General features: G+C 48.6%; 1 protein-coding gene across 1 annotated transcript in view; it reads left to right on the forward strand.

Moving 5' to 3' along the window:
- Positions 1 to 22278, forward strand: part of LOC144169889 (oxytocin receptor-like) — a 102873-nt gene that overhangs the window by 25082 nt on the left and 55513 nt on the right. The gene's annotated exons all lie outside the window — the stretch shown is intronic.

The raw sequence follows: 22278 nt of genomic DNA on the forward strand, positions 1-22278 counted from the left end.
TAATCAGGAAGCACGTGATTACCCTCATCGAGACCTTTAATTTGATATGCCACACGCCCTAGCGTCATGAACTTGAATTTTAACCGAATCTATGACTTACCATGACTACGTCATGATATATCCATAACTCATTTTCGTCCCGAATGATTCCCCACATCGAGACCTTGAATTTGATTCCCCACATGCCCTCGAAGCGTCATTTTGCATTTTAACTCAAGCTATGACTCATTATGACTGCCTGATGACTACAATCAGGAAGCATTTTTTTATTTACCCCGCTTGATTCCATTAATCCGGACCTTTCATTTGATACCTTACACGCCTTAGCCTCATAAGTTTCACCTTTCATCCAATCTACTGTGGTCATTATTCTGTCTTAAGGGGCGCTGCCCAGTCAATTCAGCTAATTCATTTGAAACAGCAGAAAGGACAGCCCCCGCCCCCATTTCCCCCCGGATCTCACCTCTTCCTTTGTGACCCCTAGTATATCAAGCCGTTAACAGTAGCAGGCGAACAACCAGCACGCCAGCGCCGCCGTGTGCTTTCCCACCACCCTTTCCCACGCTCTTAGTGGATCCGTCAGGAGGAAAAGTTAAGACAACCCTTTTTTATGACCTCAGAATTCACAACAAACTGCTCCTGAAGGTAAGAGTAGTACAGGCGCGCATATGGTGCGTTGAATTCAAAAGTAGCGCACATCCTAACAAACGTAATCCACGTTTCTATTCCCCAACACTGTCGGTGTCAGTGGGAGGGAACGCGCTTGGCAGCCGTTGATTTACGTGAGCATCTGGACAGAGAGACGCAAATATACGCTGAGTGTGACCTGCCGAATCATACCAACGCCACATACAACTAAAATACAGTAACCATATGAACCCTGCACAAATGTTATTTATACACCATTGCAGTTAAGACGTTCGCACGTGATATACCCTACCAATTAGTGAATATCACGAGGTCGTCTTTTTTAATGTAGATCAGTTTTCCGCCTAAATAGGTTCTATTAGTTACCTAATTGCTTCGGCAGGAAAACTTTAAAAATCAACAATTGCGCGTTGTTCTCCGAGACCGGTATTTCCATGACTGCAAGCTTACTCTCCTCCCCACTTCCCCTGCGCTAACACAAAACAATCACTCCTCTTGCTCCGCTGCGTTTCAATTTTTCGACTGGCGAGAGGATATTTGGCTGCCCAACGTTCATTCGTCCCATCGACTCGGACTGTCATATTATTCATCACAGCGTTATTACACCGTGTTCTCATTTCAGTCCATTGCTTACACCGAGCCGCAGCTGTCACACAGAACAGGCGTACGTGTACCAAGTAGGAACCACACCAGCCACACCGTAACAGTGGGGAAAGAGAGACGCCAGACAGGTCTCGAGCAAAGACTGTCGGGAAAGGTGTTTGCCCGAAACTTTGACTGCTCCTTGCGCAAACTTTCGGGTGACAGCGCCTCCGTTTCCTTAAGACTCAGACGGCTAGACCCGAACTGTCCGACCGTAATGAAGACACACTGCGCTGGTCTTCTCTCGGGCAGGCAATCAGAAACGCCAAAGCAGGCGGCAGTGCGCCGTTTTCTTTCTTGCTTCGTACTTTAACTCTCTCTTAAAAGCCGACAAGTTGCCCTGAGATCACGCAGAATCGTAGCTTCGGTCCGTGTATTTCTTGCTGTGTTCTTCGGTTATCCCCGTGAAGGCTGTTTTTTAAGACAACGTTCTTTTTTTTCTGGGGCAGACAATGCCAAGCAACCATCCATGAATTCCTGAGAAGTAATGGGATGTTAAGAGAGCCTTTATTTGTTATCTTCTATGCTTGTAGTTGAAGCTAGCATTAATGTCTTGGGGAGATGTAGTAACGGCTGCTCTCCATTCGTAGAGGGCTGCACCAGTCGGGCTACTAATTAGACGTAGAAGCGCGTATAAATATCAGTGTAGACGCACTTCTAGTTGCGGAACCAAACTACGCAATCTCTACGCAATCTCTACTGCAGAAGCGCTCGTAAAAAGGGCTTTCTCTTCTTGTAGCGTGATTTGATGCGCCTAATCTTGCAGCGCGAGCCGGTATACCCAAGCACCTCGTTTTCCGAGGAGTCTTATGAAGGGAAAATTTAGTGGCGGTGTTTCACTGCCCATGAATTAAAGCGTTCCTTCATTTCAGGGTACGCTTCCTATAGCAGAGTACTTCATCCGCAGTTGCGGCGAAGCTATATATCAAGCGTACCATAACCATGAATAGAGGGCTTGTTCGAGGAGCCTGTAGGACCAAAACCAATGTCGCTTTAACAGTGCGTTGTTCCAATAACGATGATAGCAATTTTTGGCGAAAACTTGAAGCAAACGATGGGGATTTTAGGTAAAACAGACGAAACAGTGGCGGCTCACCAGCCGGTTTCCCACGCAGCCTATAATGGGCGTCCTCGATTATCAGTCCCGGAACGTCCGCGGACTACCCCAGACGCGATCCGCCACTCGATTTTCCCGTGTAGTTTTATTGGACTTCCGGACTGAAGGCAGTCCTTCAACCGCCCGCGAACCATCCAGAACTGGTAAATCGAGGAGGCCCAATGACGTTGGAGGCAGTTTATTGTGTCATCCGCCGCCACCGAATCAAACCACCGACAAGGAGCATGAATGTGCGATAGTAATAGTTCCTCCAGTTCCGCTCGATCATACCTTCAAAACTTTCAAAAACGATTGATTGATTGATTGTTTTATTAATTGATTGATTGATTGATTGATTGATTGATTGATTGATTGATTGATTGATTGATTATTGGAGGAGGCCATAAGACCCTGAAGGGGATGGGGGATAGTGGGAAAAGGGGAGAGGTATGCAAATAAAAGAAACATAATTATCACCGTGTTCACGGTATGATAGCATTAGAGTGCACGATCGGAAAGGAGTGCAGGCCCAAATACAACGCACAATCATGTTCCTTGTCGGTGGCTTTAGTCGGCAGGGTCCAATCGCACGTAGAGGTCCTTGTGACGTCATAAGGCTGGGAGAGAAAGTGGCTGGTTTGTCACCTTTGCTTCATCTGTTTTCGTTATTACCTAAATTAACCGTGTGAGATTTACGTTAAAACTGGTCATTTTCTCCCTGGGACAGAGCAGTCTTGAATGGAGCAAACTTGTATTTTACCTTCATGGTTTCATTAAGAGAAAGAGAGAGAGATGAAATTACTGGCCACCGGACGTCTTTGAGTTGTTGAATCAAAACTGGCGCAACAAGCTTTTCATGACCATCCGCAGCACCACCAAAAAAAAAAGACCGGAGAGAGAACTTATTAATGCTAAAGCATAATTATATCCCAACACCTGGAGCAAGCAGAACTATATCCCAACACCATGATCGGCTTCCGGAGAGGCCTCAGCACACAAGTCTCCATTCTGCAGCTCAAGCACGAAATCCTGGAGCACGAGACCAAAGACAGCCGCGTCATTCTCGGTCTCGACCTTCAAAGCGCCTTCGATCGCATGAAGCACTCGGTCATCCTAGCTCAGGTATCAAGACTTAACATGGGCCAGCGAAGTTACGCCTACATCAAGGATTTCCTAAGGAACAGACGTTGACCTTCACGCGGGCGAGATCGTCCTGTCCACGAAAGGCCTCGGTAGCGTGGGCACCCCCCAAGGCTCGGTGATCTCTCCGTTCCTCTTCAACATCGTGATGATCACCGTAGCAGAAGCAATATCCAGAGTGCCTACCGTCCATCATACCATTTACGCTGACGATATAACGCTATGGACAACAGGCGGCCCCGATGCCGACATAGAACACCGGCTTCAAAGCGCCATCTCAGCCATTGAAGACTGCCTTAGAGGAACGGGTCTCCAATGCTCGCCTTCGAAATCAGAACTCCTTGTCTACACCCCTCGCAAAGCGGGCGGACCGTTACTACCCCCAAGAGCTTGCGATCATCTCGCCCTGTACACCCAGACTGGCCAGCGCATTCCCGAAGTGTCGGAGATCCGCATATTTGGCATGCACATTCACAGCAAGGGCAACGAGACAAATCTCATGAAGAAGCTTGCACTCAAAACAACAAGTACCCTACGCCTCCTACGCCGAGTCTCCACAGCCCGAGCCGGAATGCGGGAGGACGGCATGATGCGATTAGTACAGTCTTTTGCCGTCAGCCACATTGCCTACACAGCGGCGTACCACACGTGGACCACAACCGAAAGGGACAAGATAGACGCCATGATACGCAGACTCTACAAACGGGCACTCGGACTACGCGAGTCCACAGACAACGAGCGCTTCTCCCACCGGGGGGTTCACAACCGCGTCGACGAAATTATCGAAGCACAACTCGCTGCCCAGCGTGAACGCCTCGCAACCACAAGAACTGGACGCCACATCCTGGCGATTCTCGGCTATGGTCCCCAAGTCACGGGAAGACACCTTTCCAACCTCCCCGACACGATCCGAGCCAATATTCCCGTCAGTCCTATCCCTAAGAATATGCACCCTGACCACAACCAAGAACGCCGTCAAGCCCGAGCCAAGTTCTTCGTGGAGCAATATGGGGACGACTCCCGCGCCCGCTACGTCGATGCGGCCGAGTACGGCAACGGCCGATACGTGATGGTTGCGATCAACGCCTGCACGGGCCAAGCTACCCAAGCCGCCAGCGCATGCTGCAACAACGCCACTGCGGCGGAAGAGTTGGCTATCGCCCTCGCCATGACCGAACCGGACTACGACACTATCCTCAGTGATTCTCAACAAGCCCTCCGAAACTTCGCAAGAGGACGCATCAACCCCCAAGCCGCCCGCATTATAGAGCGAACAGCAATCTCGCCAGGCCTACGCAAGGAATTAAGATGGATCCCCACCCATGCGGGAGATTGTTCACCGTATGCACCGAAACACAATGAGACGGCCCACAGGGAAGCGCGCACTCTCACCCACCACGCACCCACCGCAAGTGCCCGTCCGGAGTGGGAATGGTGGACGGCGACTGAAGACTCACCGAGTGGATACGGAGAAATCCTCAAGAACATGAGGGCTGCTCGCCAGCTATTCCCCTCACCCCACAAATCTCTAAGCAGGGAAGAAGCAGTACACCTACGACACCTCCAAACTGCGTCGGGGCTCACACCGGCACTCCTCCATCACATGTACCCCGTCGATTATCCCAGTGCACAGTGCGACATCTCCAAACAAGGTACGGCCAATCGCTGGCACATCCTATGGGACTGTGCAGCCATACAAGACGGCGTCAGCTTCACAGAATACCCCGCAGATCTCCAAATCGCCATCGCCTCAACCAACAAGTCGGATCAAGACTGGGCCATCCAGCAGGTTCTCAAGGCACTGTAAAGGCACGGACTCCGCAAAGGGGTCTTTGTCGAGTAGGGCTGCGCAAGAGGATGCAACGCACGGCCACGTTGAGGTCGGCCCGTCAACCGGGCTTTACCTACTGCAGGATTTACTTAATAAAGTCCTTTCGATCCATCCTACATATCTCAACAAAGTAACCATCGTCGTCGTTGTCGTCCGTCAGTGCGAATGGTCACCAAGAATTAGCCCGACGTGTGCCGCGTGACAGGTGAACGTGATGGAACGTGAGTACAACAGATTCCCACTAAGGACAGCTCTGAGAGTGGGGAAGCTACCACGTGAGTTGCGACCAGTCTGCCTCTCGAAGTAATTCGCGTCAAAGGACGAAGAAACAAAAGCGAAGGAAGGAGAGAGAGAGTGAGAAAGAGAGAGAGACAGAGACAGAGAGAGAGAGAGAGAGAGAGAGAGAGAGAGAGAGAGATAGAGAGAGAGAGAGACAGAGACAGAGAGAGACAGAGACAGAGAGAGAATACCTCAGTTTACTGAAAGCTGAAGAGGTCAGCCCCACTAACGGTAGGGTTTGCAACTCCAGATGGGGGGGATACAGTGAGATGACAGGGGGAAATAGAGAGAAAGAAAAAAAAGAGAAAAGAAGGGGGAGGGGGAGGGTAGATGCACACATATTTGAAATGTATATGTTCAGAGTGTCCACAGGACCTCTTCTAGCCCTGTTTCCGCAAGAAAAGTAAGCGTAGTTTTTTGTTCCCAGCACTGCCTCATCACGATTTCGCCAAGGTCCAAGGGAGTGTGAGAGTTCTAGAGTATTTCCACGTCGGAGTCGCACAATTGCCTTCGATGCTGTGGCCCGCTGACTAGCATATCGCGGGCAGTGGCTTAAAATGTGCCTAATGTTGTCGGCAGTAGAGCACACTGTACATAATGGCGACTCTACCCAGCCCAGCTTAAAAAGGAAGCTTCGGGTGTATGCAACGTTAAGTCGCAGCCGGTGTAGCACGCCTTCAGTGGGCTTGGGGAGACAGACACCATGTGGCAGTGAAGGAGTCTTTGATAGCCACTATGTTTGTACCTCCTAACTACGTAAGCAGTCTGAGCTGTCCGGTTTAATTTCTTCCATCCAAGCGGAACGAGAATTGCATTACTTAAATGTCGCGGCAAGAGGGAAGCACTTGCCTAATAACCCTTGTCACGTTTCTCCCCGCTAGCGAAAATTCCCTCTAGGGGGTAGAAGGGAACCTTAGGATAAAAAAAGGTGTGCAAGGGAGGAGAACCATCCATATTACCAAAGCCTGTTTAGAAACTAGCTTTATTCCAACCGGACTGTCATATTTGGCTATCAATACCCATATTGGGCGAATTTGTATTTGTTTAGGAATTAAAGTTTGTCCTTAGGGTGGAAAGCTATATTTGGGCTTCACACAAATCCTGCATTTGTTGACTTACGCCCGTTGTTTCTAGCTGGATTGCCTCCCCCTATCACTCACCGCATCCACTCACTTTGCCCCTAACGGACCGAACGCAGTATGCAGTGCTTCTAAACTTTCTATGGCCAATTGTGAGAGGTGGAAAACGGTGAGTTCGAGTGTACAAAGAACGCTAGGTCAAGCATTTTTTAACTTCGCCGTAATAAAGGTGACGAACTATTTCGAATGTCATCAATAAAAAATAAAATAAATTAATTGCTGTTTAACACTGCATTTTTTTCTAATTAGCACTTATTATATTGCCAGCTTACACTTAAGAGGGATTGAAGAGATGGCCAAGTTGGGTCATCTGTCCCACCTCAAAAAATCATTGATTCGATTTCTTGTGCTTTTTTGCTTTTAGGCAGCCATTATTTCTTGGCCGACTATTCCCACCGTAATTAAGAAATCAATTTTGGGGGGCTTTTCCGAGATAGGTCGTGTACAATACTTTTGTCTTTCTTTTGAAAGGGGCAGACTAATAAGCTCATTTTTTTCTGCCTCAGAGGCAATATAGACGGTAATTGCTTTTCACCGAGATGGACATAAAAAGGATCGCGGTATTCTTATTATTCACTCATTTATGAAATTTTCCGAACATATTTATACTGCTACGGCGAAATGCCCGTTGCCTACTAATTGATTTCCGGTATGTCCTCCCACAGACAAATTGTCCGTCGTTTAATACAGGCGAACGCTCGAAACCTCCAGGAAGGAGCGGTCTGCAAAACAAAATTTAAAAATAAGAGCGCCGGAATTAACCAAGTATATAAGCAACAGTAATCTTGTGTTTCCACTTCTTTCGGGCCTTGCTATCTCTACCCACAGAAAATACTGCCGTCGAAAGTGTGTTCACTCAAGCGAAATTATTAAACGAATGACATGAGAAATTGCGGGTCATCATTCATTGAAGTGCGGCTTGGCGCAGAAAGGACAGTGTTGGGTGAATTATAGCCGGCGCGAGCAATGTGCTACTTACGTCGCGAGGGGAAGCATGGAGTGGCATTTATGGCAAGATGCTACCCTGCGACTTCCGCAGTTCATAAATTGTATTTTGCAGACAGACAGACAGACAGACAGACAGACAGACAGACAGACAGACAGACAGACAGACAGACAGACAGACAGACAGACCACAATTTTCGGTCTGTCGTCGTTATAACTGACGCTGAAATAGCGAATTATCGGTTATAGCGAACTAAATACGATCTTTGCTTGGTCACGCTTTCTTTCAATGGCACTTATTTAGTGCCATTCTTAGTTATATGATCGGATATAAGTAAGAAATATTTGACCACGAGGCTGAGAAGATACACGGAATAACACCCCGCAGTCCGAAACTGCCGATATATAAAGGCCGTTTTGTTCGTGCTTTGAGTAGCCACCAGATGAAGATCACATCCTTCCTCAAATAAATAAAGACTCAGGCCTGTTTTGTCAAGTGAACCTTGTTTTGTTGTAATTTCGCGTACTTATGTTCAGGCTCATTAGCTTGAAATGCAACAAGGAGAAAGGTAAGGGTTGCCTTGTTTATAGTGAGTTGGAAGGCTAAAAAATTCATTTTTGTGTAAAGTATTTTTGCGCGAGCCAGATTGTCGATTTGTTACAACCGATGTTTACCTCTACTGTTATAACGAATATCGGTTATAACGAACTAATTTGCTCTCCCGATACTACTTCGTTATAACGAGGTTCGACTGTAGTCTTTGAAATACAGCTACAAAGAAAGAGATCTAAAATCAGGCTCCGCCTGAAACTATTTCCGAACTTCCGGTTAAAGTTCGTGAACTCGCGCCAGTTATCGCTCAGAATGGGTACAACTGCAATAAAATTTCTAATTTAGCGACTCAACCCCCTATTGCCCTCTAACTCTCAACCTTCGGTTCCTAAATGTTTAGTTACAAATATTTTTTAAATGCAGAGCATTTCTTAGCCTCGCCTCTTCCTGCGTCGGACGGCGTCCACAGCTCCGCGTCCGCAGCAGGAGCGCCTCTCCTCCTTCCCTCCTCTCTCTCAACAGCAGCTGGCGCGCGCATGCGTCGTAGTCAGCCCATTCGCTCCGTCGCGGTCTCGGCGTAACAGGTGCGTGATAGCAGCGCGGTGGGGCGTGGAAGGGCGCGCGCTGCTTCCGCATGCGCGCTCTCCCCCCGTACTGCTCTCCCTCTACTGCGCGCGCTGCAAATATAAAGCGGCTAGCGGTCGCTCGTGCTTCAGTCACTGCGTTGCTCCTTCCTTCCTTGGTTGACGCTCGTTCCACCCTAACGCGACTTTACTCTCCTCTCTCTACCCCAAACCAACACCAACGCAACTACGACCCAATTACCCACCCTAACGCGACTTTACGCGGCGTCAATGACCCCCAATGCTCTGCATTTACTCGTGTTCCCCTCGCGGGAAGGCGCGGGAATTTTTTTTATACAAAACACCACTTTAGGCGATGCAAAATGTCGCCCGAAACACCGTCGCTACGTGTCTGCGTGGCCTGACCGGAGAATATACTTCTTTTTTTTTTTCGATAGAATGCCCATTGGCATAAAAATAACTTATTTACAAATATACATGGGCCCCCGTCTCTCGAAGGAAGTCAAGAAGGGAGCGGTGGTGGGGTCCCCAGAGCCACCGCTGAAGGTCGGGGGGTCTTCCAGGATGTAGGCCTGTGCCTCTCAGGTGTCGCTTTCTGTCTGAGGCCAGTGAAGGACACGCCCATATGAGATGGTCAACGTCAGCTTGTGCGGCCGGAGCTGTGCAGAAGGGGCAGGTGTCGTTGAACGGGGCATGGTAGCGTGGTGGCCACGCCCAGGTCACAGCAGGTGAAAGCACCACTCCAACGCGAAGTCTGCGCAGCAAAACCTCTTCCCAGCGAGCAAGTCTACTGGGGAGGTCCGTTCCACACGGGGGGATGAGGGCACGTGTGGCGGGACGCAGATCGTCCTTCCGTTGGAGAAAGTTTTCTATCGGACTGGTTGTTAACATTGGCAGCGGCCGAGGAATATACGTCGGGTGACAAGCCATATCCACTGCAATGTGAGCGGGGAGCGTATTCCGCCTAACCCATACCAGCCTCAGAGGGCAGGGGTACGTGTCTAGTGGTGTGTGGATGTCCTTTGAAATGGTACATTTGTTCGATACTTGGCGTAAATCCCGTATCGCCGCGGTGGAGTCCGTATAAAGATGTAGGATGGAACCAGTCTTGTGGTTATTTCGGGGCGAAGGAGGCACCCAATTTGGCGGCTTCTAAATTTACGTATCTGGAAACCCTGATTCCGGCAGCTCGTCCGCAAATTTATTTCTTCGCCGAAACCACGCCGGACGTGCGCACGCTTCGGACGATGAAACGGCTGATGGATGGTGACAGGGCGGTGTATGCGTGCCGATAGTCCAGAGCTCGGGAGCGCTCGCAATCAGCGCGCCCGCTTCATGCGCTCACCCGACCCTCAACAAACCAGTCGGAGCGACGTGCTCGGTGTCGGATCGCTTTTGGATCCATTGACATTAGAAAGGTCAGACCAGAACTGCTGTCCGTACTCACTGATGCGTCCCGAAAACAGACGTGTTATAGCGCTCGTACGCTTGGAGTACGTGTCGCCATCGGCTAACAGGGAACGATTTATTGTCAGTGGGGAATATGACTGGAGGAGGGAGAGAAAAAAAATACTGTGGTTTCTTGAGGACCTATACCTGAGAAAAACGCAAGAACGACAATTGAAATTGCACCCAATAATTCCATCCGGCTGTTCCTCCGTGCGCCGAAACGAGTCCGTTACTGCGAGTATTTCGAACGTGACACGAATTGTTTGCTTGATTTTTCGGACCTAATATGCTTCTATATCACCTAGAGCCGAAAGTGTCGCTGCGATCGCACGCCGAGATGGGAATTGTGGGTAGTGTGGGAATCGGATTGGCAGGAAGTGGCTAGTACAAAGGACTATGGATTAGGCTTCTCCGCTCTGAAGTGATTTTTAGTTCTGTTTTCAATATGCTTTTCCGTTTTCGAGATGCCACTTTCTGGCATTCAATGGCTATCACAGATATGTCTAAATAACAGCGGGATTAGCACATAACGCATGTGCTCGCGTTAGCGGCGAGTTTCCTAAGATGAAGGGGTGACCACATGCAGTGACGGCGACAAGCGACGCCGAAAACGTAATTCAAAAGGTACAACAGCAGAGTACTGGGTGACAGCGACAAGCGAAAAAAAAAAATTTATACACCGCCGCCAATGTCCTTTGTCGTCGTCGCTACGGTTCACTATATCACCGCTGCCGCTCGCTTGTGGGCTGCTTCTGGCCAGACAAAAAGCGAGCGAGGGTCCCAGCGGCCTGTTATACTGCTTCATACCACTTGCCGCCACCGCCCACACTACAGCCACTAAATAATCTACGCTAGCCCACACTATCCGTTTTATGCACACATTCAGTTACTATTTTCGCATCGCTCGTCGCCGCCGCTGCGTTTACCTACCCCTTGAAGCATGCACTGCCTTCGCCACGCGCAATGAGGCAACATACATAGCTACTCGACAAGCCAGTATTTATTTGCCATTTAAAGCATTCATGCAATTTCATAATGCTTTGCACGCGTGCTTGAAGACTTACTTACTTCGCCTCTAAGTTCATTTATATCTGCTTGGACAAAGCAAATAAATACGACGCGATTGCATCATTCTTGTATCTCTATGTTTCATGTGCTTCGCCTATCTAAACAATTTTTTTTTCAGGTAAATATTACAAAAAATCAAAGAAAACCTCAACCAGTTTGGAGTATGTAATAATTTAAAAATAAATCCGGGATGGCCCGCTGTATCTGGGGGCGTAAGCCAAAGGCAGCCCTTCTGCTTTTTTTCCCTTTGTAACCCCAAATTTGTTTTGAAACATAAGCCCTCTAACACAGTTTCTTATACAAAATAAAATTTGTTAACAGCGGCACTTTTGGCTGCAAGTTTTTAAACAAAAATTCAATTTGCGTACCCACAAAGTCATTGCCGGCCATGCCACGCCGAAATTCCGGCCGAACTACACACTATAGCGGCACTCATGGAGGCGTTAGTGAGAAACTCTATGCAGTAAAGTTCCGAGAGAACGCCCTACCCAGACATCGCCCCCCCCCCCTTCTTAGGGGTGAAATACTCAATTAACTATAAGACCCCGAAGATTACTCACCCCCTAAAATCACGCAGCATCGACGCCTTCGAAAGCCCAGGGAGCTATTTCTGCAAAAACGTCTCCCGGCCACGAACACAGCCGATATCTCGATTTTGAACAGAAGAGACACAACCTGTCCGGCTTTACTGGCAAGAGGGGGAATCGTGGGGTAGTAGGTGGGAAGAATAGAAAGGAGGATGGGGTAGATAGGAAAGATAAAGGTTCGGGGAGATACCGTGTTGGCATCGTTTAAGCGGTGCGGCATCTCGACAATCCTTGACGGTTTTGAAGACGGCGAGTTGAACGAGTGCCAGGCCTCTGCGAACAAGGCATCGGCGAGGGGACCCGAAGCTCGGGAGAGCATGGTTGACGAAGCACTGCAGCTCTTTTTCGACTGACAGCAACACATGGTTCGATGGCTTTAGCGACGATGTGTCAACAAAATAAACGCAAATTATCTACTAATGTGTCGATGCGGTCACTTATTTGTCCTTTCCGCAGTTACTCCGAAAGTTTGCCCATCTGGTATTTTTGTAGCGAAAACTACACAATGCTACCTCGGGCAGTTTTCGCGGGGTGACCAGTTTTGACCTTGATATCTAGAGGTCAGACCACACCCCCTTTTGCATTTTTTGCGCGGGGCATTGGAGCAATAATGAAAATAAAGAAGAGACGATTCAGGGGTCGACAGAAAGAAAGAGAAGGAAGAAGAAGATGATCGGAAATGGTGTACATTCATAGCGGTCTCATGTAAATAGAGTTATTGTTTCCTTTACGGCGGCTTCGGACTCCTTTCTTCCACATCTTATGGTGCCTATGCAAAGATTCCACAAAGATCCTGAGACTGCCATTACCCATAACGGATGATGCAGGTGTATGGAAACAGTTCAAGGCGGGCGTTTTGGGGGGAGCAATAATGCATCAGACATGAAGAATAGGATTGCCAAATCAGTAAGATCGAGGAAGGAGCGGAAGGCGCTTCAGAACTCTTTTCGGGCCAATGAAGAATTTCCATCAGAATTTAAGACCGTGGAAGATATGCTGCGCATTTCATCCTGGATACGTCGACGACAGCGGTACTCTCTGCGTGTGCCCAAAAGACGAGCCTTACTGGCAGCCTGGACATCTGACTGACTTAGCGGTATCGACAGGAACGTAGTTATTGTGCTTTGGGGTCAAAACCTGTACAGTCTATTCCCTGACGGGCCAACGTTCGGAAGACATGTGATTTGCTGTGTTGGGGAGTGGCTACCATCATTTATTGTGAGGGGCCGGGAGGATGTTGCATTTTTTGCGCGGGACATTGGGGCAATAATGAAAATAAAGAAGAGACGATTCAGGGGTCGACAGAAAGAAAGCGAAGGAAGAAGAAGATGATCGGAAACGGTGCACATTCATAGCGGTCTCATGTAAATAGAGTTATTGTTTCTTTTACGGCGGCTTCGGACTCCTTTCTTCCACACCCCCTTCCTCAAGTGCCCAGCACGGAGCAGTGGTCCGATGGAGGGGAGATAGGCGGTAGGGGAGAGATGGGCATATTCTTTAATGAAACCCGAGCGAACTTGAAAAAGACAAAGGAAGCGGAATACAAGGACAGCCGCTGGTCTAAGAACTAAAGTTTAATATCATGAAGGGTGAATATAAACACTTCAATACAAATACAATAAAAGACACTGCGCATGGGCATAACAAGTTTACAAAAGCCACGGTGATAAGGCAACTAAATGGACACCGGCTACAGTCAAGGCCACGGGTCAAGGCCCACGCAGATATGCAGTCTCTTTGGGATGAAGACACACGCTTGCTTGGATGACACACTTGTCTCCCCTTTCTGCTATGTGAAATTCTTCTATAATTTCGCGGGGCGTTGGTTCATGGAGCCTAAATAAAAACGTTAGTGGCAAGAAAATTAACTTTACATCCGCTACACTTAGTACAATGTGAAGAAAGATGGGATGGTTAGGGGTCCTCTAATAACAGTTCATGCTTTCTCAAACGCACGTTGATACAACTTGTATTCCACTTCCTCTGCCTTTGTTTCAGTTCGCGCTGGTATCGCCCAAGAATATATCTTTCCAACTAGACCAGCCTTCAACCCTTCTGCTGAGAGATAAGCGAGGAGGCAACGGAGACGTGCGTGGGACCCATGTCTCCACGTGGCGGAGCGCCCGGCACAGAGCAGGGGCCCCATGGCGGAGAGAGATAGGCGGCAGGGGCACTGTAGCAGGGGAGAGATGGGCGAAAAGGGAACGGAAACGTGCGCAGAACCCATGTCGCCCTCTGGCGGAGGAAGGCGAAAAGGCAGCCGTCCCAGCGTTAAAGGAGCCATGAAGAGAAAACACAAGTTTGGTTCATTCAAAAGATTGTCTCGTTAGAATCATACTGACACCGCTTTTAACGTAAACTTCGCTCAAATAAGCTACATAATTAGGAAAAACGGGAACGGTCATGCGACCCACCAGCTCATTTTCCGCAACAGAACCTATGTCGTCACATGAGCTAAGCTCTGCGATTGGCGGAGGCTGGCAGAAGCAGACGCAAATTAGGTAGAACTTACAAACTAGACGAACGAGCGATTTGCGCTTAAATTTAGGGCACATTCTTTACAAAGCAATAAGAATGATGGGACAAACAGTGGAAGTTACGAAAGCACATGTAAACATAGAAGTACTGATGCGTTCTGCTGTTCGTACTGCGCACAGCATGCTTGTTTAGCTGCACAGCACTACAGGGCTTGGGGTTGTCTCAGATGACACTGGCCGATTGACGCAAGCAACGGTGTTTTACGTGACCCCATTTGTCGAGCAAGCACTGTTTCAGGGAACGAATATTTTCTCCCAGAACAAAAACAAGCCAGGTTTAAATGCGGGCAAAAACAAACCAAACGCTTGCCACGGTATGGTGGCGCCATCTAGGTTACGGAACGTAAAGAAACGCCGGAACAAACCACACCGCTGTACAGGGTGGAGACAACCTTGGAACGGTCCCGTGCCGCCGCAATTGGGCCAACGGGCTCAACGCGTTATTCTTTTCGTTTCCCACGAGACCTAGCAACGCGAAACAGACAATATGATTCAAACTTCTTCAGTAAACCACGTTGCGGCGATAATTTTAGCGCGGTTTTGGCACAATGACTTGCTTCGGCGGCGAGCGAGCAACCGAAAATGGCGGCGCCAGCGTATACGTGTCTCTATCCTGTACGGCGGATGCGTGAATGAAGGTACTCTAGGCTGCAGAGCGGTCGGTTCCTGCGATGTCATTTGGGACCACGAAAACGCACGATTGAGCGGGAAAATCAAAATTTTAACCCAAATTGTTTACTTTCTCAGTGAATAAAGCACCGTTTGTATCCGGACAAGCGCTGGGGGCACTATAAAACACGAAATCTTTCGAATAAAACAAACTTGGATTTTCTCTTCATGGCTCCTTTAAGGGCGCGCCGCAAAGGAAGTCCAGGAGGTCACGTGTGGCGCAGAACCGTGTGCAATGAAGAGGAACATCCCGCTGTGGTCGCTTGTTCAGCGGCGAGGCCAACACAACGTCGTGAGGCAAAAAAGATGATTAATAAGCGGTGTATTCAATGCAAACATGTCTGTATATTATTGCGAAACCACACGTCGACAATGGACCTAGCCAGGGCACTGAAGTTTTCGCTATTAAACAGGGTTAGCCAAATCTAAGCAGCAGCATTTTTTTTACTTGACATCTCCGCAGTTTTGGTTGGTGGTGCGGCCACTTTTCTTTAGTTTTTCGCACATGACCCGAAAGTTCGCGCATCCCGTATGTTTCACTTGATATCTCTGTATTTTGGGTGGGTGTTCTTCCGTATTATTACCGTACACACTACTGCGGCGACGACAAATAAGCTACGCGAGAAAAGCAGACGATGCTACGCCTAAAGCGCAATTTCCCTTCAAAACGCGCGCCCGTTGACATTCCGTCGCTTCGGTTCGTCGCTTCGGCAGATTGATACACTACATAAGCTATTGTCGTTCTTAACTTGTAGGAGAGTATATATAGGCTATCTTGTTGTTCGTATGTGTGCTAGCGTGTAGTGCAGGTGGAGTCCTCAGGGAGGGGGGGGGTGAGTGGGTGGTGGCACCGTCTGCTAATGTTAAGCAGTTCTCTGCCCTCACCATCTTCGTCATATACGAACAAAGCAAAAAGGTCTCTTGCAGAAAAAGAAAGGTTATGTCCCGCGTGCGAACCACACATAAAATGTGAGTGGTACGTGCACATTATCAATGAGTTTTTCTTCGTCACGAACTTAAACATTAGTTAATGTCTGAATGTTTTTAACATAGCCCTTAGACCACCGGCTCCTTCCGTGTCACTTTATTATTAAAACTACGCAACCACTTCCATTGCGTCGTTGAATGTACATCCCTGCCAGGAAAGAAAAAGCATCTTGCGATAAAAATAATTTGAGGCTGTCTTCACCGAGCTGGTGCCACTGGCGTCCCAGGGGAAATTATTTGGAGCTGGGCACAGGAGGGCGAAAAGTTGAAGAACGATGCAACAGCCGTAAACCAGTATGTGCAACATATTAAGACATTCTTTTTCTTTCGGTTTTTTTCGCGACCCTAACGCGAAGTAGCGCCCACACAGTAGTCTTTTTTTTTCAAAATAGCTACGATAAAACAGGATGGGGACAGGATGGTGACAAAAGAGCAATTCAGAAAGTAAACAACTAAACCGTAGTCGTTCATGGTTTCAGTTTACGGTTTGTTTGGACAAGACAATGTTATATAGTATAGAGCAAAGGGTACTTTTACGGCAAGCGTCGTAAATACGAAAAATTATTGTTTTCACCAGCTTCCTTACGATTTTACGTTTCCAATTCATTGTTTTGTAGAACGGACACATCAGCCTCCTAATGATTAGGATTCCTGGCCAATCCCCCATGGCACGCCCCACGAAGAAAGGAACAACAACAACGAGGGGGCACGCTTGACATTGTCCCCGCCATCTGGCGTGCTTGCACGAACGTTCCTGCACGGGTGTGCAGCTTAACGGTGATGCCGCTTAATCAACTGCTTGGACAACAGTGTGAAGGCTTGTTAGCCTGTCCGCTTGCCGGTGGGGTGGTGGCATGCCAGCGAGCCGTAGGCCCGCAACCATTCTCTACTTTCGCAACGGGCCTCCCCAAAGTATCGTACGGAGTGGGGCCACAGCGTTCGTCCTGTTTCGATTTCTGAAACACGTTGAAGCCTTATATGCCTCATGAGTTACAAAATCTGGCATTGACGCGTTTATAGCGGATGGTAGCAAAAACATTTTGCCGAAACTCCAGAGTAGGAATAGTGGGATAAATGCGCAAATTGCTCTGTTATACATAGTGACATGTAGCCAAAGACGGCGCAGTTGTATCGAAGGAAAACTAAGTTTATTGAAGTGGACTTGCGTTCCCCTAAGAACTCAATAATACACAGGCGCCGCAGCAGCAGTCAAAAAAGTGACATGCGCAGGTGAGTGTCGGCGAATGGGATGCCGCGGCGTCTGCTCCGCGAGCATTTGGCACACAGATAACATAGCCCCATGCGGCGGGACGGTAAAACAAAACCGATACATAAACAAACCCAATGCATGGTTCGTGGCACTAGCCCCCCCCCCCCCCCCCCCCCCCCCCCCCCTCTAAGAGTACATCGACCAGATGCTAGAATGAAACAACAGTCTGAACAAGCAGAAAGACCGTCATCCTGCGTAGTTAGCTTGAGGCGAACCACATGGACGGCTTCGGGCCGTGTGCGCCGTCGCGATGTGCCGGAATCACCGTCGGGATGATGTCTAGGTAAGTTGGCCAACACGTCGTAGAATTGGAGGGTGTGCATAATACCGTCGCAGAAGCTTCTCACTTAGTACGTGTCGTCGAATGGGAGTAAAAACATATACAAGATCATCTAGGTGATACTCGGAGTGTCTCGGCGTCAGAGGTTGTAGTGTCTGGCATCCGCCAGCTGCTGGTCCGTAGTACGTGCGCGAGCAAACTGGCGGGATTTCTCAGCCCGCTGACGGCATCCTCAGACGTTTACGTTGCGTTCGTCATCGTCTACGTGTGGCAGCATGGCGTCGAGCATCGCTGCCGGCTTTCGACCGTAGACAAGCTCCAGTGGAGTCATCCACGTAGTTTCCTGTGCGCGAACGTGACATAAGGGAGTATTTCGTCGGATGTTTTATGCTCAACTTCAACGTACATAGACGGTTCGGTTAGTGCGGGTGTAGGCCCGTTCGTCACATGGCGCTTCGTCATCGGCCTGTTCGTAACAGGCCGTTTGGTCATATGGGATCATTCGTCATAGGACATTTTGTCACTTAGGAAAGTTCGTTACAGGAACGGTAAAACAAAATCTGGGGAGTGTTTTTAGACTTAAGTGGTGATCAGGCATCATTCTTTATAATTTTTACAACTTGCGTAATGGTTGATCAGTAAGAAAGTGTAATTATAACGAATTTTCACATATTGTTCTCACAAACCACGTGATTCTCACAATCCTTTTTCAGCAATGTGGAGTTAACAGGTTTTGTACGATATCTTTCCGGTTGACCCATCTTTCCCGACCTGTGTGACACATTTTTTTTAGAAGGAGAAGTAAGACAAGAAAGAGAAAGCGTGTCAAACCCAAAAAATTAATTTCAACTACCACCTGCAAAAAAGCAAAATGAAAGGCCAACCCACGAAGTGCGAACCTGGTACGAATTATCAGGCTTGAAGCCCCTAACACCCCCCCTTTCTCCCCCTTCTCGGCATCTGCCCAAAATGAAACTTCCAGACGAAATTTCCATGAATGAGAAGGTCGGTGCTACCACTTTCCCAACCATATGCCTCTGTGACCAGTTTTCCCACGACGAGTCGGCTGTTACGCGTGGGCCTGTCCCCATGGAGGGTGCCCAAGCCGGCCGCTATATTAAAAAGGGGGTTTCGGGTTCTTCTTTCTGTTCCGTCTTCCAAGAACTTCATTAGGCTACGTTTCTGCCTGGCCTTTCTGTCTAGGTTTGTTGAACTCGTATCTATATTCTTGATCAATCCAGGTCACCCTACTTGCCTACTCTGCTTGCATCAGGATGGAGAGTTGGGCGAGTTGGTATTGCGACATGGTTATTTGGAAACAGCGTGTTAAAACAGGAAAACAAAGAACAGAACCAGACAGGACGAGCGCTGAACAATCCCAGATGTACGGCCAAAAAGAGAGAAAAAAAGAAAACATGTGCTTCGCTTCTCCCTTTTAAGTCGAACCATCCTACCTATTTTGGTAAGATCCACATGCGTTCAAAAAAAAATCGTGGGCATTCGTTTTGGTCACCTATGACGAACTTTCCCATTTGTCCAACCGGCCTATGACGAATAATTCTATGTGACCAAACGGCCTATTATGAACCCGCCTATGACGAAACGCCATATGACGAACGGGCCGTATCCCCGGTTAGTGCATATCGGCCATTTTCTTGTTCAGGCGTTTTGTTAGTCCGTTCGTCTCAGGGTGGTCGCCGTCGTCCTCCGGTGATCCGTGTCGCTGTAACGTGGGACGCCTTGCATGAGCTCCGCAGTGAATGCCATTCCGTGGTTCCTGGTTAGTAGTTCAGACGCTCCATGTCGCAGCACAACCTGATGGACAAAGAACTTTGTGACTTTTTTTACGATCCCCCCTCCGCAGAGTGGCGGTCTCTGCGTACCGCCTCATGTAGTCGGTCGCTACGATAACCCACTTGTTCTTGGTTCGGGACGTAGGGAACGGGCCGAGAATGTCCATTCCGATCTGTTGGAAGGACCTCGTTGAAATTTGAAGCATTGCCACTATATAGGTAGAAAGACTTTGTTTTAAACTTTTGGTCACGTCTTCGTGCATATAGGTTGCTCGTTCGTGGAAACAAACTGCCTGACCATACTTGTTTATTTGGCCAGGGCTACCATCACGATATGGTTGTGTCACTTTTGATGAGGTGTTCACGAATAATTGTCTGTATTAAAATTATTGGGCTAAGGTAATGCCAGGGAAATAAACCAGCAAAATGAAGACCAACCTGGAAGCTCTGGAAACTTTCCTAGTTTGATTGCATAACTGTTAACAGTGTTCGGAAATGCTGCCCAGCCGTCTCTCGCTTTGGTACAGCAGCAATAGTGCTAAATGCTCTAAATTCATTTGAGAACATTCAAGTAAGCATTCAGATTGCATGTAGATGTGAGCAAGCTCTGCTAGACATGCCTGTGAGTTAGCCACAGCATGCTCATGGCGCCCGGTACAACGGTACGCGAAGCAGATAGCAAGATAGCACGCGATAGGCTGCGCAAAGATATGGATTAGACCGACATCCACGTAACAGCTGCTTCATCTCGCGTCGCACAACAGCCAGCCATTAAGACATGTATTCGAACATGCAAGTACCTACTATATTACGTAGTGGGACTCCCGCTACTTATTATGCAAAAAGGGAGAGCGTGACCCTGCTTATTTTTAAAGCTAAAGCTTTCTTGATGACCGATTGCGTTCTGTCATAGAACTAATACATTTCCCCATAAACCAATTGTTCGGCAGAAATTCTCTGATAAGATTCTTGGACTCACGGCGCGTACATGAAACCGAGAACCGCAAATAAAGTCTTTCTCTCTCAGAAACCGCGCTTCCAATGTGCCAAAACGGTTACTTGAAAATCGCGTTAAAGGAAATAAGACGACACATGTATCGATTATGGAGAAGGAGTAGAGTAGTATACCTTTATCTTATAAACCACGTATCGGTATACCTACAGATCGTTTGTAAATGCGTTTACTTAGAGCGCGATAAATCGTCGCATGGGTTCGGTCTTCGCATGCGAGTTGGGTGTTTGAAGGTTTGACGATCGGATGAACGAACTTTAAGCTTTTGCGCTTCTCGCAGCTTTCGTTGGGAAGGGATGGTAAATTTTTGCCTCACAAGGGTGGCTGTTCAGCACGAGATATGTAACCAAGCTATACCACCTTCCAAACTCGGTGACGAGTGACCCATTTTTCATAGTTTTGCAGCTTTCAACGGGTATAATAACGTCAGGTGTATGTTTCGTTCCTCGGTAACTCGATACAGCACCACGAGGCAGTTTCATTAGATGCGAAGGCATCTCATTCACCCGCCTTGTCCCTGCATCCGGCGTCGGTGCCGTCGTCGTTGGTCGGCGTCCACCCCTCCCCCATTCTCCTCGCCGCGCCAGCTTCGCTCTCCGCCGCTCACCCCCTCTCCTCTCTGATAGCGAACACTCTCTCGCGAGGGGTATTGGATTAGAGATTCGATTGGATTGGCTTGGCTTGGCTTGGCTTGGCTTGGCTTGGAGTGGATTGGATTGGATTTGGATGGGATTGGATTGGATTAAAGTGGATTGTGTTGGGTTGTGTTGCGTCATAGCCGCGGCAGACGCACTGGCGCCGGCGCGTCCCCTCACCGCTATGCGCGCTATAAAACGCGGTGCCTGCGCCGCTCCGCTCCATTGTTCCAGCGCCGTTTTGGGCCAAGTCGTCAACGCCGCTGGTGTCCTGCCTGCCCCGTCAAAAACTTAGCCATAGCGAACTTCCCAAGACAGGAAGGCAAGACGGGCATGCAAAGATTTCCCGGACTGTGGACGTACACCCGCGCTTCGCCGCAAAACTTTGCTCGCATTGCAGAGCCGCTCACTCGCTTGGCAAAAAATAGCACCCCTTTCAGCTGAGAAAACGCTCATGCGGAAGCATTCTGCGAGCTGCAACAATGTCTGCAAAGCCCGCCTCTGTGCTCGCTCATTTCAACGAAAACGGCGAAACAGAAATGCACACGGACGCCAATGATGTAGGCTTGGGTGCCGTCCTCATACAAATTCAAAGCGGTTGCGAAAACGTAATCGCCTATGCCAGCCGTGGGCTGTCGAAGGAAGAGAAAAACTACTCAGCTTCTGAGCAAGAGTGCCTCGCTATGGGCCATTTCAAAATTTCGCACATACATATATGGCAGACCATTCAAGGTTGTGACAACCACCATGTGCTGTGTTGCTTCGCTCATTTGAAGGACCCCTCTTGCCGTCTCGGTAGGGGGAGCTTGCGCCTGCAAGAATTCGACGTTACATAGTCTATAAATACGGAAAGAAATACTTTGACGCCGACTGATTTTTTCGCGCCCCCATCGACCCGCCACTACAAGACTCCGATAAAGACGGCGCATACCTTGTAGTCATGACAGGGCGCGGACCAAGCCCCCCAGCAGCATGACGACCCGTTACGCGTCGTGATCGGTTGCCTAGAAGGATGCAACGTCAACGTGCCGGGGGCATTCAAACACAGATTACCTAGCTCGAGCCTGAAAAATTCTGTCCTTCGGGACGAAATTTTTGAAGCGTGCCACGACGATCCGTCTGCCGGACATCTCC

Source organism: Haemaphysalis longicornis, unplaced genomic scaffold (genome assembly GCF_048455015.1).
Source record: "Haemaphysalis longicornis isolate Haplotype H1 unplaced genomic scaffold, Haemaphysalis longicornis Haplotype H1 scaffold_2, whole genome shotgun sequence".
Classification (NCBI taxonomy): domain Eukaryota; kingdom Metazoa; phylum Arthropoda; class Arachnida; order Ixodida; family Ixodidae; genus Haemaphysalis; species Haemaphysalis longicornis.